The sequence below is a fragment of the Miniopterus natalensis genome, chromosome 8, assembly GCF_054644295.1.
Source record: "Miniopterus natalensis isolate mMinNat1 chromosome 8, mMinNat1.hap1, whole genome shotgun sequence".
NCBI classification, from domain to species: domain Eukaryota; kingdom Metazoa; phylum Chordata; class Mammalia; order Chiroptera; family Miniopteridae; genus Miniopterus; species Miniopterus natalensis.
Window position 1 is genome coordinate 41,613,650 of NC_142088.1, and position 13,120 is coordinate 41,626,769.

The window sequence follows — 13,120 nt, forward strand, 5'->3', positions numbered from 1 at the left end:
CTACTAGCTTGCTATGTAATTGGACAATATATTGGGGCCAAAAGGTTGGCTACAGTTTGGTGATCTGTGACAGGATGGCTTCACACTAGATCAGGGTTCTTAACCTGGTGTCTATGGATAGAATCTGAAATGGAAGAAAATTGCACCTTTATTTTTATTAGCTTAGAACTGAAATTTAGCTGTTTCTTTCATTATAAATGCAAGCTCCACTAGTATGGCAGTGGCTATGACTTCGTCACCAGTACAAATCACTGATATTTTCAGTTGTTGTGGATATCTCAACTTACTGTTTATGCTCAGAGCTCCTTCAGAGTAGCAGCGGTTATCAGGCCTGCAGCTAGATCTTAATGCATCAATAATGAAGCATGTATACTATTATATCTCAAATTTGTTTTGTTTTTAATTTTGGTAACTCCTTTTCAATGGAATTGGTTTCCTTTGTAATCCTTTTTTTTTTTTTCTTTTCATTTTATGCATTTAAAAACAAAAGAGCACACAGACTGGGAAGCAGACACAAGGAGAAGAGGATTCTGGGGAGGACATGGGGAGTGAGGAGAGCACCTTAACAGCCTTATTAGTCTATGTGTGTCCCCCCCTTATTGAAATATTAGTCTGTTAAAGGAGCCAATACACACCAAGGCTGATAATCCCTGAGCTAAATTATCTCTAAGGCTTTTCCCCTGCCTTTAAATCTATACTTTGTACAATTGAACCCAGAAACTCAAGGGAAGGCATCAACTAAGTCAAACTCACATCTTACAAAGTCACCATCCTACCATGATAGGAAGGTAAAAAACAACACTTGAAGAATTTGATATGTCTTTTGAAAAATCAACTTTGGGAAAACTTAAGTCTTCTTAATCCAAAGCTATTGTTAAATACTGAGTTGTTCTGAGCATCGCACTTCCTTGAGACTAAAAAGCCTGCCTCCTGATTGCTTAATCTTCATTTACTGATGGTCTGGTAGAGGTGATCTAAAGCACAGCCAGGCCAGGCAAGAGTGTCAAACAGATCCTGTTTGTCATGAGTTTCCCATTGCCCCCTCTTTTTATACCTTCCTCTATTACCTTGGCTCTTCTCCTTCCCAGCACCCATATTTTGTACAAGAACCCCAACACTCAGACTACCACCTACCACCATCAAGGTCCTAGATAGAGACTTAACCTTCCTTCCCTTCTAACAATAAGTATTGATGGCCAATGGTCATACTAACCATGAAAATTATTAATACTTATGGGTCACTGAGGATGCGCCAGGAATATTCCTATGAACTCTCCACGCATTTATTAATCTAACAACTACCCCATTTTATAGACGGGGAGGAAACTGAGCCACACAGAAGGTAGACAGGTCAACTAAGGAAGGAATGAGATTGGGATTCAAAATCAAGTAGCCTGGCTCCAGAGTCCTTACTCATGATTTATTTAACAAATTCCCCATTTGTTGACATTGACATTTATGTTGTTTAGAGTTTCTCTCTACTAGAAAATTGTCTTTGTGACTGTCTTTATATGAAGACTGTAGCAAGTTGACCAGATCTGTATGACCATGGCCTTCACACTATTGCCAATAAAGGGTATTACTCTTCTATATTTTAAAAACGTCTGCCAATCTGATGGACATCACATGATATCTCTTTATAATTTTCACTTTAGGATGCAACATTTTTCATGTATTATTAGTCACTTGTATTTTTTCTTTTGTGGTTGCTTATTTTTCTTTCCTCGACCCTTTCCTTATTTTGTGTAATATTTCTTTCCTAATAAATTCTTAACATGGTGCTTTGGAAAGATTTAACTAAAAATAATAAATGTTAGTTCTTCACTGAGCATGAGAAGACTGAGATTTCACAGCGTCTGGCAATGTTTTAGTGTCAGGAGATCTAAGGGATTTTTGGGTTATTTTAAGCCATCAACAACATTCTCAGCACTTTTTTGAGTACATCTTGGTTTGAGCAGGGGAACTCTTTCTTTTCCTGTATTTTGTGTCTGGGATTATCAAGCTGCTCTTCTTATGATTGCAGTCCCACTGCAATCAGAAACCAGGAAAAATAATTCCCTACTAAGCACATTTCTCCTCTAAACTTTTCTTTTGGTGTTACCTTTTAGCACACATTCTGATTACCATCGCCCATTTTACCTTAAGTTACTCTTTTCCACAGAACACCAAATTTGTACACCAGGAGGGTCTATTTTCCACATTTTCCAGAGATCACTGAGGAGAGGGATACCTACTTGTTTTTTGAGGTTCTCCCCTCTTGTTAGCCCCTACATCCAGTTAATGGGTCTATTCCACCCCTTTAGAAATCCATTCATTTCTCTCTATCTTTAGCCCTGCTACTTTGGTTCCAGCAACCCTCATATCAAGCCTAGATTAGCAAACAACCATCTAATTGGCTTTCTTGCTTCCATCTCCTCCAGGCGATGCATTTCCTGTACTATATCAAAAGATAATCCTAGACTTTTTGCGGTGATCATGTTATAAATTATATAAATGTCAAATCACTATGTTGTATACCTGAAACTAATATAATACTGTATGTCAACTCTAACTTAAAAAAAAATTAAGATAACGCAAAAATACGAAGCCGGGCACATTCCCCTGATTAAGTCTTTCAGTGGCACCAGCTTTAAAGAAAACTTCCTCGGCATGGCATGCAAGGCTGTTCTGACCAAGTCCTTGCTTATCCCCCCAGCCTCATCTCTGTCCCCTCTCCTCCATCAACCTCTGCTGCCACTATCCGGAATTAATTATTGTGTTCCCCAAATGCCCTGTTCTCTCCTATCTAATTTTTAATGGGCATACAGTTTTCACATTTTATTGTACTTATTTAAATTTCAAGCATAAGTGTATGTTGACCTTATGTCCAGATTTTTGAAATGTAAAGATAAATGGATGGATGGCTTTAAGGATGTGATATGTTAGACACTGTAGGATATATTAAACAATTAGAGAATCTAGGGTGTGGCAAAATTCTGTCTCTACACATTTACACATTTAGTGGCACGAGTAAACTTTATAGGGACAGGAAAACAAATGTAAAACTTTGGGTTGTAATTGGAAGAAACACCTGTTCAGGACTGAACTGAAAGGTCCTTGGTTGCTGACAGAATAATCTCCCTTTGACTTCAGACTTTAGACAACTGAGCCTTTGTCAGTATACAAAACCCACTTCATTGTACAAAATCTCTATTATTCAGGAGAAGCAGTAGCAACAGGGTAGGTGAAGGAATTGGCTCTTGCCAATTTGGATTGTGCGGGTTGTCCAGTGTGAAGTGAGCAGGGCGGGCTGGAGGCTGGAAATCCAGCTGGATATTGCTGTTCAAGTCTAGAGGCAGAGTGGTTAGTGCATTCCTCAAAATTCCTTGTTTTGCAAACAAGTTCCTAGGATGCTTTCCTGAAACAGGGGCTCTTATCTTCTGACCTTTCCTTTGCACACACTGTGGCTGCAGATGACAATTTGGTGGCCATATGAACCCCCTTCTGCTTGATGACTTATGCCAGCCTGATTAAATAGTTATAACCCAGAAAAGGCAACTGAAATTGACTCATGAGTCTTTTGCAGGTATAATCATGTTTATCGCCACTCTGAACAGACACAGTTCTCAGTCTATAGTAAAATAATTAAGAAAATGACTGTGAAATGAATGATTAAATTGAGGGGTGTTTTTTTGTTTTGTTTTATTTTTGTCAACTAACAGTTAATCTGATACAGCAAAAAAATTATAAGAATAATGAAATAATGTTGGGGGGAAAAGAAGATGGAACAAATAGTGCAGAGAGAGGAAGAAGTCTTAACCTCAGATCATACTCCTTGCTGTAAATATGCAGCGGCCCAACCCTGCTACGTTGGAAACAAAGACGTGACATTCCAGCTTCTTGAGGGTTTGGATGCCACTATGTTTACACTAATGGGAATGTGGGATACTTAAGTGGATTAAGATTTCAAAATCAAGCCTCTGTAGAAGAGACAGATTCTTTTCTTTTAAATCACTCTATTCCAGGTGGTTGCTTAATATATATTGAGGTGAGCATTTCTGAGTTAGATTTGTGGGTCACATTTTGGTCATTCAAGTGTATAAGTGTGAAAAAGGTCACTTCATTGCAATATAGTGATTATTTTCATTAAAACCCTTTCTGTGTGTATGCGGTGTATAATAAAAGGTAAGTAAGCTCTGTCTCCCCAGGGCACTTAGCGGCCACTGGGTAGCTCAGCACTGCTCTGCGGGTACTGAGACTGGTGCGGTGACAGCTCCGGGCGGCAGCAGCCCAGTGGGAGGCTGCAGTGCCCAAGACCGCGGCCTCCGAGCGTCTGGCGGGAGAGATTTGTGTCCAAGTACCTGCGAGACACTGCCTGCGACCCCCCAGAATGTGGGAGAGCAGATAATGCCAGAGGGCCTAAGCCCGCATGAAATGGGCATGAGCCGATGAAAATGAGCTGTTACTCAAAGGGCCCATTGAGAAAGCCAGTGGATATAGATGCTATAAGAAAGAACCCTCAAATTATTGAGTACAGAGCTAATTCTTTTCATTTTTCGGTTTCCCTCATTCTTTCAAACATGTAGAACTCAAACTCATAAAGATAAAAAAAGGTGCAAATGACTTTTGAATCCTATTTTTAACTTTTCAGTTTTATTTACTTTTTTATATTGCGATATAACTGACATACGTTACTTTTAGGTGTACAACATAATGATTTGATACATGTATATATTGGGAAATAATTACCACAATAAGTTTAGTTAACATCCATCACCACACATAGTTACAAATTTCTTTTTTTTTAAATATATCTTTATTGATTTCAGAGAGAGGAAAGGAGAGAGAGAGAGAGATAGAAACGTCAATGATGAGAGAGTCACTGATCGGCTGCCTCCTGTAGGCCCCCAACTGGGGAGGGAGCCCGAAACCTGGGCATGTGCCCTGACCAGGAATTGAACCCTGAACCCCTGGATCCCAGGTCAATGCTCAACCACTGAGCCACACCCAGCCGGGCACAAATTTCTATGTTGTTTTCAGATGTCTTTTGTATAAAGGCATGTAACTGGATTTTTAAAAGTCAATCTATGGAGAGACAGGTGAAGCAAATATTAATTGTAGAACCTGGGTGGTAGGTACATGGGTGTTTATTGCACAATTCTTTCAACTTTGCTGCATGTTTGAAATTTTTCATAATAAAATGTTAGAAAAAAGTCAATCTGATAGTCATTGTCTCTTAAAAGGTGAGCTAATCTATATTGTGTTGATATTTTGGGTTTGTTGCCACCATTTTATTTTGTGATTTCTGTTTACCATGTAGGGTTGAGAGAGGTCCCTTATGTAGATAAGCTCTTGAGACATTTAGAAGGTTCATTTCCTCCTGAATAAAACTTTACCTGTAATATTATTTTTATCAAAAAGTGATTAAACAGGTGCATAGAATGTTTAAGTCTCTTGCCACTTTCAGAAACGACTTTTGCGCTGCCAGCATGGGGCAAAAGCGACTCCTGAGTGTGGAAAGAAGAGGGCGTCAGGTGTTCTAGGCCCCTGCTATTCAGTGTGGCCCGTGGACCAGCGTGTTAGAAATCCACACTTCAGCCTCCACGGCAGTGCACACTGAATCAGAATCTGCATTTTAACAATCTCTTAGGGGATTAGGAGAACATTAAACATTGAGAAGCTTTATTCTAGGAGAAAATCACCTCCTCAAGGAGCCTCACACCTGAAATCACTTTCTAAAGACTACAGCCAGGTCACATTGACCCTTTCCGATGCTTAGCTAGTTCTGGGTACAGGGATCTGTGTTTTTCCAAGACTCTGTATCTCAAACCAGTGGCATTTCCTCAAGAACTCACCTTTAACTGAGTTTTAAATTCTGAATTTTTGTGAAAGATAGAAATATTTCCTTTATGGTCCATCTCCTTAGGCTAGAATCCTGCCTCTGAATTCCTAACCACTGGGAAACGTTCTCTGTCCCAGCTGTTTCCCTATACCTATTGGACAAACATTTATTTTTCCCACATTCTCAGTCTATGTTTGGTCCGCCTGGTGGGACACACCATCTGTGTAAATGGTATCATCTAAGGTTGTGCAGTGAATCTGAACAACTGTATATGGTAGCCCAGAGCAGTTTTAAGTTACTCTAGGATGCATCTTCCTGTTGCTGACTTGGTCTTTTTAACTGCCTTTGTGGCCATAGCTTTTGGATATCATGTCCTGTCTGCTGGCTGGACATCTACCCATGGCCATCATTGGTTAGGTCAGTTCCCTCAGTGTCTTCCCCCACCGGTAGGCAAATTAACTCTAGTAATCAGCAACTATAGGAATCAGTGCATCTCAGATCATTGCAATTAACCTGCCAAGTCCAGGTACAGCTGTGTTCCAAGCTACAACAGAACAGAAACTCCTCCAAGCCCTTATTCCCATCTCTAGGTAATAAATGTGGATTTAAGGTGTGTTAAAATGATTACTTAAGTCTAAAGTGCTAAAATGAGGTTCTAGTAACCTCCTGGTTCCCCTCATGTGACATCATGAAAGCTTTCTTTGTACGGTCATAAAAGCCACTGAACTGAGGACTTGACCATATCTGTCTGTGTGGGAATAGTCTTTATTTGGGATAATTAAGAACTAATGACTTTTTTCTTTTAGTTTGCATGACTCATCCAGGTTAAACTCATAAGAAAGTCTTTTATGGAAAAGTATAATGATCTGAAAGTCCAGCCTTAGCTTTCTGGTTTGGCATAGACATTGACAATGAAAATACACCTATGTACTCTGCCCTTAAGTAGTTTTCCAAGATTAACCTTAGAACACTTTACATTGACTCTAGGGTGGTATGGTTTTGGGGGCAAGGAGATTTGCCATCATCCTTAAATGTTTGGTGGGGGCCTTTCAAGTGGTGGCTCTCCATAGGCATTATTAGAATGACTATTTTAGTTGTCCAGAATTTCTTCTTTATTAGTAAAATCCAGGTCCAAAGAATGAAAAGTTATTTTCCTTGGATGGTCTCTTCTGCTGACATCTTTTGTACATAAACAGTGAATCCTAGGACAGACTGATAATTCTATTAAAATGCTAGAAGCAGACTTACTCAGAAAGTCTTGTATATTTGAGGGGCTTTTATCTGTTGGACAAGCCACAATATCTCTTTACAATTCCTCTGATCCCAAAATAATTTAATCTTTTAAAAATGGTATTTACCTGTGGCCCAAATGTTTAAAATGTCTGTTAGGTTTTCCAAGGGCAAGTGATAAAGATAAGTTGTAAATTTAATAACTTGAGATTAACCGTCAGATTCTCTAATCATGGTGCTAAGGCTATAGACATAGTCTGGACGTATTCAAAAGGAAAACTGTCAAATCCTTGTGCAGTTTAATCAAATATAATTCAATCAGTGGCTCAGGCATAGAAAGTATAAGACTATATTCTGCTGGTGAAATACATGTAAGTTATCTAATCCCCAGGGACATAAAAAGTCTTTAAAGTAATGAGTCTGAAGTAGCTTTCCTTGAAGATAGTCTGCAGTAGATACTCTAGTGTCCTAAACTGGAAAACCTGGATGATATGAACATTCTTTTCCCTTGTTTGCTTGCAAAGGAATCGATACTATAATTTATTTATTCATTTATTTATTTTTAAGAATAGTTTATTAATTTTTAGAGAGAGAGGAAGGAAGAGGGAGAGAAAGGAACATCACTATGAGTGGGAAACACTGGTCGGCTGCCTCCTGCACGCGCCCTACCAGGGGTGGGGATCAAGCTGCAGCCTGGGCATGTGCCCTTGGCCAGGAATTGGACCAGCAACCTCCTGGTGCATGGGATGACACCTAACCAACTGAGCCACACTGCCTATAATTTAAAAACAAGAAATAGTTTATTTCAGTTAATAATGTAGTAAGTTAATAATTAGTATTTATATTCATGAGGTTTAACTACATTGAAGTTTATGAGTGCTAGGAAGCTAATTTTCTCCCATAAAAATACCATTGGAAAGCGTTATTAATTTTAGGTGAAGAATATGTAGAATGTGTTGCCCATTTTAGCTGTGTACCTTTCATTCCATGATATCTAATCTCTTAAAGGACTTCAGACTCGCATCTTATTTAAATTAATTTCAAATCAATGACTCACAAACTCATTGACTAGATTAAAAGTTTGGCAGTAACAGATCTTTGTAAAGTTTGATTCTTGAAAGGGAAAGAAACGCAAGATATTCTCTCATGTGTAAGGAATAATATTTGGGACACTTGAGACTTGCTTTATGGTTCAACATTTTATAAGTTTTCCTTAATATTCCATTTGTATTTTGAATGTTCCACTTTTCCTCCAAATTCCATAAAAATCTCCTTTGAAATGAGTTTAATGAAATATCTAAGTTGTAACACTGCATCTATATTTTATTAAAAGGCACTGTGATCTATTTCTTTAATATTGCATAAAGCAAATATTCTGTGTATATTTCAGTATTTGTAAGCAACATTCTTTGGAATAGAAATATGGCAGTAAAGCAACAAGGCCTTGCAGGCTTTAGGATTCTTAAAAATTACCGAGAAAACCCAAAAATACCAAGAACGGCAAAGGGTAGAATCAACTGCAGCGTGGATAAATAAACTTGATACAATTGAATATTATACTTACAATAATAAAAATCAACGAAAATGCAACAAAAGGAACAAGTTGGAGATGCATACAAAAACACAAATGAATCTTACATAACTGACGCTGAGTAAAAAAAGACACAAAACAATATATGCAATATAATTATAGACTTAAAGTTCAAAATGAGGTAAAAATACCCCTCCCCCCCTTTTTTAGAGATGCATGCAGAGACAGCGCATTTATAAAGAAAAGCAAGGAAGTGGCTACAAGTCAGGATAATGGTTACATCATGAGGAAGGGATAGAATTGTGATCAGAAAGGCATGGACATGTGGCTTCTAGGATGCTGATAATATTTCTAGTTCTTGAATTGGAGGATGGGTTATGTGGTTATTTGTTTTGGAGCTATTTTTTGAATTATGCTTTTTTTCTAAGATGCATGTTATATTTCACAATGTCATTAACCTAGGTCTAATCCTAACCCTAACCATATCCCTAACCTTAACCCTAAACCTAACCCTAACCCTAGGTCTAATCCTAACCCTAAACATATCCCTAACCCTAACCCTAAACATAACCTTAACCCTATGTCTAATCCTAACACTAACCATATCCCTAACCCTAACCATAACCATAAACCTAGGTCTAATTCTAACTATAACCATATCCCTAACCCTAACCCTCAACCAAACCCTAACCCTAGGTCTAATCCTAACAGTAACCAAATCCCTAACACTAACCCTCAAACTAACCCTAACCCTAGGTCTAATCCTAACATTAACCATCTCCTAACCCTGACCCTAAACCTAACCCCAACTCTTGGTCCAATACTAACCATAAGCATCTCCCTAACCCTAACCCTAAACTTAACCCTAACACTAGGTCTAAACCTAACCCTAACCATATCCCTAACCCTAACCCTAAAACTAACCCTAACCCTAGGCCTAACCCTAACAGTAACAATCTCCCTAACCCTAACCCGAAACCTAACCATAACCCTAGGTCTAATCCTAACCCTAACCATATCCCTATCCCTAACCCTCAACCTAACCCAAACCCTAGGTCTAGTCCTTATATTAACCATCTCCCTAACCCTAGCCCTGAACCTAACCCTAACCCTAACCCTAGGTCTAATCCTAACACGAACCTTCTCCCTAACCCTAACACTAAACCTAACCCTAACCCTAGCTCTAATCCTAACCCTAACCATATCCCTAAACCTAACCCTCAAACAAACCCTAACCCTAGGTCTAATCCTAACCCTAACCATCTCCATAACCCTAACCCTCAACATAACCCTAACCCTAGGTCTAATCCTAATCCTCACCATATCCCTAACCCTAATCCTCAACCTAACCCTAACCCTAGGTCTAATCCTAACCCTAACCATATCCCTAACCCTAACCCTCAACGTAACCCTAACGCTAGGCCTAATCCTAAAACTAACCATATCCCTAACCCTAACCCTCAACCTAACCCTAACCCTAGGTCTAATCCTAACAGTATCCTTCTCCCTAACCCTAACCCTAACCCTAACCCTAACCCTAACCCTAACCCTAACCCTAACCCTAACCCTAGGTGTAATCCTAACAGTAACCATCTCCCTAACCCTAACCTTAAACCTAACCCTAACCCTAGGTCTAATCCTTACCCTAACCATATCCCTAACCCTAATCCTAAACCTAGGTCTAATCCCCCCCTTTTTTAGAGTTGCATGCAGAGACAGCGCATTTATAAAGAAAAGCAAGGAAGTGGCTACAAGTCAGGATAATGGTTACATTGTGAGGAAGCGATAGAATTGTGGTCAGAATGGCATGGACATGTGGCTTCTAGGATGCTGATAATATTTCTAATTCTTGACCTGGAGGATGGATTATGTGATTATTTGTTTTGGAGCTATTTTTTGAATTATGCTTTTTTTCTAAAATGCATGCTATATTTCACAGCGTCGTTAAAAAGAAAAGAATAAGAAAAGAAAAGAAACCATTGCTAAGATAACAAACCATAAGAGAGCACCAGGAATGAACAGGCAAATTTGGGAGCAAAGTAGAACTTTTCAAGTACAAATGGAAAATTAAGCTAAATTGACCAAATGCTGGACTATACAGCACGTCTCAACAACTTTCAAAGAATCCTTTAGATATTAAAAGATCACAAAAGGATATTAAAAACAACTTTATTATTATAACTTTGAAAAATTAGTTGAATGGAAAGTTTTCTAGCAAGACCCAACTCTCCAAAATTGACACAAATAGATAATTCAATAACTTTTAAATAAATTGAATCTATAATTTAAAACCTCCTCAATGAAAGGAAGGCTTTACTTCTATTATTAGTATTTTCTCTTGGTCATTGGTCATTTTTTTTCTTCTTCTTTGCATGTCTAATAATCTTTTATTATATGACAGACCTTAAATGAAAAAGCAGAAGGCTCCGGCTGATATTTCCCATGAATGATGGGCCCCCCTTTCCTCAGTTAAGCTGATTGATTGAAGGGCAGATCACCTCAAACCAATCAGTAGTTGAGTTGGGTCAGGGTTTTTAATTGAGTTTGTAAAGTCTTCAGTTCCTCAGACTAAAAACCTGTAGTTCTTTCAGAGGTTTGAACTTAGCTCTTTAGCCTCCAGCCCACTGTTATGAGCTAACTTGTACACCCCCAAAATACATGTGTTGAAGTCCTTGTTAAACTAACCTAATAATTCTAGTATTGATCTGTAGATTTTATTTTCTAAGAATTCAAATAATTCAATTTTATCACTTCTTCTACTTTTAATCCCGTTATTAATTTTTCTTGCCTTAGTGTATTGGCTAGGACTTCCAATATGTTCCTGATTTCAGAGTAAACAATTTTAACATTTCACCATTAAGTACTATGTTTCCTGTAGTTATTTTTCATAGATACCCTTTAACAAATTAGTTTGCTAAGAGTTTTTTTAGGACTTCATGTAGAATTTTATCAATGTTTACGTATTAAATTCTGATATAAATTCTAAGCTGAAAAAAGTCAGTAACTGTTCAAAAAGTCATATAAGCTTATAACACAGTCACTATTTTGCTGTCCCCTATTATAGTCAATATATAAAATAACAGGTATTAATTTCATTGGATCACAGAGTGTGTATTCGCTCACTGTAGGAGCACGTGAAAATCACATCCATCTGAACTTTGGGGAAACATACTTAGGAATTATGAAAGAGATAAGCCCTGGGCTGGTATGTTGGCAGTACCTTAGTGTTTCCCTCACATTTCCTCTTACGAGTAGTTGAAATCTTACTCCTCGAGCTCTAAGGGAGGCCAGTGGCTGGGCCTGTTTCTTTTACCAACTCCTACTGGGAATGGGATCCCTGCAACATCCCTCATAGCTCTCATGCTCACCCCTCCCAGGGCAGTTCCCAGCCTCACATTTGTGAATAAATTCGGAATCAAACTGTCATTTGTTTTCCTGAATATTAGGAGGAGGAATAGGAGTAAGAAAGTAAGTAGTGTTAACATTAAATTCCAGCCTGGCCGGGCGTGGCTCAGCGGTTGAGCATCGACCTAGGATCCAGGAGATCGGGGTTCGATTCCCAGTCAGCCGGGTTGCGGGCTAGGCAGTCGATCAATGACTCTCTCATCATTGATGTTTCTATCTCTCTCCCCCTCCTTTCCTCTCTCTGAAATCAATAAAGACATGTTTAAAACAAAAAAAAATTCCATCCATTCCAAGATAGGTTAAAATAATCAACATAGACGTAAAAGTTAGCAAAAAACTCTTAGAGGAAAACATAGGAGGAAATCTTCATGACCTTAGGTCAGGCAATTGTTTATGATATAGCAACAAGAACACAAGCAACAAAAGAAAAATAGATAAATTGGACTTCATCAAAATTTAAAACTTTGTGCTTCAGAGAACACCATCAATAAAGAGGACAGACAACCTACAGAATGAGAAAATATTTGCAAATTACATATCTGATAAGGGATTTGTAACCAAAATATATAAAAAACTTTTTTCTAAAAAAACAATCCCATTAAAAATGGGTAAAAAATTTAAATAGATATCCCTCCAAGGAAGACATACAAATGGCCAATAAGCATATGAAAAGATTCTCATCATTAGTCATTAGGGAAATAAAAATCAAAACAGTATCGAAATGCTACTTCACACCCACTAGGATTGCTATGACAAAAAATGGAAAATAGCAAGTGCTGATAAGGATGTAGAGGAATTAGACTTCGCATACATTGCTGTTGGGAATGTAAAATGGTGCAGCTACTATGGAAAATTTTGGCAGTTGCTCAAAAAGTTAAACATAGAGCTACCATATGACCCAGTAATTCCATTCCTAGGTATTTATCAGGAGAATTGAAAGCATGTATCTATATAAAAAACATGCATGCAAATACTTACAGCAGCATTATTGATTATAGCTAAAAACTGGAGTCAACCTGATATCTGATATCAAAAGATGAAAGGATAAACAAAATGCCTTACATTTAAACAATGAAGTATTACTTGACAATAAAAAGGAATGAAGTACTGGTAGATGCTACAGCATAGATGAA